General features: G+C 40.0%; 1 protein-coding gene and 1 non-coding gene across 3 annotated transcripts in view; one reads left to right on the top strand and one right to left on the bottom strand.

Moving 5' to 3' along the window:
- COL4A6 (collagen type IV alpha 6 chain) overlaps positions 1–6,000 on the bottom strand; it is a 314,375-nt gene that overhangs the window by 278,891 nt on the left and 29,484 nt on the right. The gene's annotated exons all lie outside the window — the stretch shown is intronic.
- LOC122436184 lies at positions 3,223–3,355 on the top strand. Its single transcript, XR_006267942.1, has one exon. It is a non-coding gene; the product is annotated as a small nucleolar RNA SNORA42/SNORA80 family (small nucleolar RNA).

The following is a 6,000-nucleotide window of genomic DNA, read 5'->3' as shown; positions in this document are numbered from 1 at the left end:
CAGTGTCAGACTTTATTTTTTTGGGCTCCAAAATCACTGCAGATGGTGACTGCAGCCATGAAATTAAAAGACGCTTACTCCTTGGAAGGAAAGTTATGACCAACCTAGATAGCATATTTAAAAGCAGAGACATTACTTTGCCAACAAAGTATTGATTTTGTTGGCAAAATCATAGTCAAGGCTATGGTTTTTCCAATAGTCATGTATGGATGTGAGAGTTGGACAGTGAAGAAAGCTGAGCGCCAAAGAACTGATGCTTTTGAACTGTGGTGTTGGAGAAGACTCTTGAGAGTCCCTTGGACTGCAAGAAGATTCAACCAGTCATCCTAAAGGAGATCAGCCCTGGGTGTTCATTGGAAGGACTGATGTTGAAGCTGAAACTCCAACACTTTGGCCACCTCATGCGAAGAGTTGACTCATTGGAAAAGACCCTGATGCTGGGAGGGATTGGGGGCAGGAGGAGAAGGGGACGATAGAGGATGATGAGATGGCGGGATGGCATCACCGACTTGATGGACACGGGTTTGGGTAGGCTCTGTGAGTTGGTGATGGACAGAGAGGCCTGGTGTGCTGCAATTTACAGGGTCGCAAAGAGTCGGACACGACTGAGCGACTGAACTGAACTGTTGTAATTTGCTTTAGGGCACAAGATGTGGTCAACTTTCATGTATGTTTCATGTATGTTTCATGTGTGTTTGAGAAGAATGTATATTCTCTAATTGTTGGGTACAGTGTTCTATATATTAATACATTCATTATATCAAGGTTGCTAACTAGGTTGTTCAAATATTCTATAGCTTTTCTAATTTTTTATCTGCTTTAAGAATAGTGAAAGTGAAAGTCGCTCAGTCATGTCTGACTCTGAGACCCCATGGACTATACAGTCTATGGAATTCTCCAGGCCAAAATACTGGAGTGGGTAGCCTTTCCCTTCTCCGGGGGATCTTCCCAACCCAGGGATTGAACCCAGGTCTCTTGCATTACAGGCGGATCCTTTACCATCTGAGCCACAAGGGAAGCTGCTTTATGTATAATATTAATAACTGAGGGCAGTGCTTTGAAGTCTCCCTGTAAGTTGACAGATTTGTTCATTTCTTCTTGCATTAGTATTAAACTTTGCATTCCATTGTGATTAGTAGGTGATCTGCTACCAGTTTAACTGCAGTTCCTTTGTAAGTAATTTTCTGCTTTTAAGAACTTTTTGTTGATGGGTTCCTAGAAGTTTCAGTACATTTGCCTAGGTTAGGATTCTCTCTCACTCTCTTTCTCTTTCTAACCCTATCTTTCTATCTCTGTCTCTTTTTCCCTCATCCTGTTTGGTATATGTTGTGCTTCGTGAATATGCTGATTCATGTATTTCAGCAGTTCTGGAAAATTTTCAGTGATTATATCTACAAATAGTGCCTCTCTTCAATTCCCTCTACTCTTTCCTTCTGAGGCACTAATTAGATATAACGCAAGTGTTCACATTCTGTACTCTATCTCTATTTTAAAAAATATATTCTATCTCCTTGTATTTCTGTCTCTATTGTAGGTAATTCTTCTAGATTTTCTTCTAGCTTACCAATTCTTTCTTCACTTGTGGCCTGAGGTATTATTTTAACCAGTCATTACATTTCTTATTTCAATAAATGCATTGCTCATTTCTAATAAATAAGTTCTATTTAATTGGCTAGAATACAGGATTTCCACCAATGGAGGGGAATCTGGGAGCTTTCACGATAATGATTCAATAAATAAGCACAATTATTTTATTTTTAATAGACCAATTATATATACCTTATTTTAATAAAGAAAAATAATGACTTGTAGAACCATTTCATTTTTAACTTTTTAAATGTATAAACATTATTAATCCATTCCAATCAGAACTATAACATTAATCATCTTTATATACTTGACTTCCAGGAATTTACTTCCTTTGCTGATAACTCATAAACCTGATATAAGCTTAGTGCTTAATTATTGGCATCGGATGGAGGAGAGACTGAAGCTATCACCCTCAAATGGAGATTATCCTTTTCCCAGGTTTTCAGAAGAAACATTGACCAACAAACTACCAAAAGTTTTAGTTTTGTAGAAATTTTATCACTGAGTAATGGTGATTATCAATTCACCTCTTGTGTCATATGTGATGAGTGAAAAGGTTGAATGGCAGAAGCCCACTGAAGAACAATGGCTTCTAATTGCTCATTTGATCATATCCAAACTCAAAAGCACACTATTTAAGAATCTTTTATTTAGCCTTGTCTCATTATTGAGCCTTGTCTCAGTACCCAATACCTCATCTGGCAGGCATTTCCTAACAAATATAAATTCCAATTTCCCATCTATTGGCTCATGCTTAGCAATATGTGATGATTTAGTGATGTTGAAGTGAATGACACAGAACTGAACACTGGCCATATATCATTACCAATTTTTCAACACTGATCTCATTCCTTGTTTTCACCAAAAGTAGAGTTTGAGTCATTAAATTAATCCCACATATTTTGTTTTTTTATTATATTTAAATCAGTCCTTTAGAGAAGTGTTTGCCAAATGCTCTTTTAACAGTAAGGTCCTCGCTCACCCCTACCCAAATCATTCACCCCCACACAGAGGAGAAATGAAGGTGCTCTAGTTAAGCATGCAGCTGGTGAAACATGTTCTAGTATGAGTGAGGTGGCTGCACAGCCTCTTCCTTGCAGCAGTCTCAATAGAGCTTCTCTGAACCCTGGCACTTTGAGGAACAGTTTGAAATCCAGTATTATCTTTAAGTATGTTGTAAAGTGCTTGAGGTCAGGGCCCTCTTATATTTAGCATGGACAGGAAACATTTGTTAAATATTAATGTTGTACCAGTGTTCTATTCTCAGATCTGTTCTTTTTATTCTATGTTTTCCTTGAGTAAGTACATCCATTCTCATAGTTTGAACTATCATCAGTATATCCATTATTTACACACACACACACATATATATGTATATATAGTTTTTCATTCAGTCATTAAGTTGTGATCCCATGGACTGTGGTACGTCAGGTTCCCTGTCCTTCACTATCTCCTGGAGTTTTCTCAGATTCATGTCCATTGATTTGGTGATGCTATCTAACCATCTCATCCTCTGCATATCTCAAGCATCAAATCTCTACCAAGAACTAGTACATCCAACTGTCTCATGGTTATCTCCACTTGCATGGATCAAGGGACACTGGGCATCTCAAATTTAAAACATCCAAAAATGCATGGGTTTGGATTTATGGCAGGCTCGTCCCCCTGGGCCTCTCATAGTGTCCCATGCCAGAGCAAACGCGGCCCCGAACCATTGCCTGGCCTCTGCCAGTAGGCTGCAGGCACTGAAGCGGGTTGCACAGTGGAAAAGAAAAAAAATAAATAAATAAAACATCCAAAACTGATGTCAAGTCTCAGTTCAGTTCAGTTTAGTCACTCAGTCGTGTCCGACTCATTGCGACCCCATGAATCACAGCATGCCAGGCCTCCCTGTCCATCACCAACTCCCAGAGTTTACCCAAACTCATGCCCATCGAGTCGGTGATGCCATCCAGCCCTCTCATCCTCTGTCATCCCCTTCTCCTCCTGCCCCCAATCCCTCCCAGCATCAGGGTCTTTTCCAATGAGTCAACTCTTCACATGAGGTGGCCAAAGTATTGGAGTTTCAGCTTCAGCATCAGTCCTTCCAATGAACACCCAGGACTGATCTCCTTTAGGATGGACTGGTTGGACCTCCTTGCAGTCCAAGGGACTCTCAAGAGTCTTCTCCAACACCGTAGTTCAAAAGCATCAATTTTTCGGTGCTCAGCTTTCTTCACAGTCCAACTCTCACATCCATACATGACCACTGGAAAAACCATAGCCTTGACCAGACGGACCTTTGTTGGCAAAGTAATGTCTCTGCTTTTTAATATGTTATCTAGGTTGGTCATAACTTTCCTTCCAAGGAGTAAGTGTGTTTTAATTTCAAGATGTCAAGTCTAATTCCTCCTAAATCTCTCCCTCTTCATGTATTGAATCAATCATTGCCATCACTAGAAACCTAAGATGCAAGGTTTCCTGAGTAACTCATCTTTTTCTCATCCCATGTGCACCAAATAAAAAATATGATCAGTTTTATCTCCTAAATATCTCTTGTGAATCTGTTTTTTCCACTCCACTTCTACAATTCTTGTCCTGGTTCCTGCCCTTATCACTTTTTACTCACTGTACAACTCAGAAAACTGTCACCCAACCATTCTACTAGGCACCTAGTATCTACCTTTATGCTAGAATTTTCAAGCAGATCATTATCACTTAGATGATACAGTTCAGGCTGCCTATGTTATTCTAGATCCTTCTTGATCTGGCATTTGCCTATCCTGGGTTTGTTTTTCATTGATTTCTACCTGGCACACGGTGCTTTTTTAACACTGAAGTGTTTGGAGAGTTCCAAACACACCAGGCTGGCTTTTGCCTTGGTTTCTATGCTCAGTTCAGCAACTTCTGCTTTAGTCTTTCTTTCCATCTTCACCTTTTCCCCTGGAAAACTCTTTTCTATCTTTTAGAATGTCCTATGGAGACTTAATTAAGTGCTTCCCTCCTCTTTGCTTTCATAATATTATTTGCATATTTCAAACAGTGAAATTTGCTCAATCGTGTCTGACTCTCTGTGACCCCATGGACATACAGTTCATGGAATTTTCCAGGCCAGAATACTGGAGTGGGTAGCCGTTCCCTTCTCCAGGGGATCTTCCCAACTCAGGGATCGAACCCAGGTTTCCTGCATTGTAGGCAGATTCTTTACCATCTGAGCCACCAGGGAAGCCCAAGTAGAATGTTATGCAATACATGCAATGGAAATCTGTTTGTGTGTCTGTTTCCCCTGCTAGATATTTAACTCCTTGAGGGCAAGGACTGATCGTGGTGGTGGTAATGATTGTGGTTACAGGGTATTACGGAAAAAAGGAAGGCAAAAACCATCTCTGTAAGGAATGGCAGCCTAAATTTGCCTGCTGGATTTTTAAGTACAGGTGGTATTAATATACAGCTAATAGTCATGTACAGATGAGAGTTGGACCATAAAGAATGTTAAGTGCTGAAGAATTGATGTTTTTGATTGTGGTGCTGGAGAAGATTGTTGACAGTCCCTTGAACAGCAAGGAGATCAAACAGTCAATCCTAAAGGAAGTCAACTCTGAATATTCACTGGAACAACTGATACTGAAGCTCCAATATTTTGGCCACCTGATGTGAAGAGCTGACTCATTGGAAAAGACCCTGATGCTGGGAAAGATTGAGGGCAGGAGGAGAAAGAGGTGATAGAGGATGAGACAGTTGGATGGCATTACTGACTCAATGGACATGAGTTTCAGAGTTTCAGCAAACTCTGGGAGACAGTGAAGGAGAAAGAAGCCTGGTGTGCTGCAGTTCATGGGGTCGCAACAAGTCGAACATGACTTAGCGACTGAACAACAACAATCAAGGGTTTATGACATCTGTGATCTTAGTGCCAGAAAACTCAATTCTAGCAGTGAATTATATGTAATCAAATGACTTTGACTATACTATGACTGCTAATGACTTTTAGATGGCTGCTAAAAGTAATTTTTATAACCAGAAACTGTCAAGCCTAAAATCAAATGTTTCTTGCCTCTCCTATGAGAGATTAATGCTAAAATGCAAGCTCTTGGGAGGGCCCCAACCTGTGGTTTGAGAAGGAGGGCCAGTGACCTCTTAGTGACTGCTGAACAGGAGTAACTTGCTTTCCTGCTTTAGTGGATATTAAGTCCTTCAAAGTCTGAAGGTTCTAACTGAGAAGTTGAGAATCTCCTTACCTATGTAAAAGTTGGGACCCTCAATTAAGGAGATAATAAAAGAATATCAGTGTTGGATTAAATTGAGTGGAAGACCAAGAAGAAAATTTAATTTTATGTGGGAAGGGTTTTAGGGGTGATGGGATGTTCTTTCAAGTCCAGTGAAGTGAACTTGAATGTAATACAAGAAATAGTTTTTGAACATCTGCTGTCC

This window comes from Cervus canadensis, chromosome X (assembly GCF_019320065.1).
Source record: "Cervus canadensis isolate Bull #8, Minnesota chromosome X, ASM1932006v1, whole genome shotgun sequence".
Classification (NCBI taxonomy): Eukaryota; Metazoa; Chordata; class Mammalia; order Artiodactyla; family Cervidae; genus Cervus; species Cervus canadensis.
This window is presented reverse-complemented; position numbering and strand designations above follow the sequence as displayed.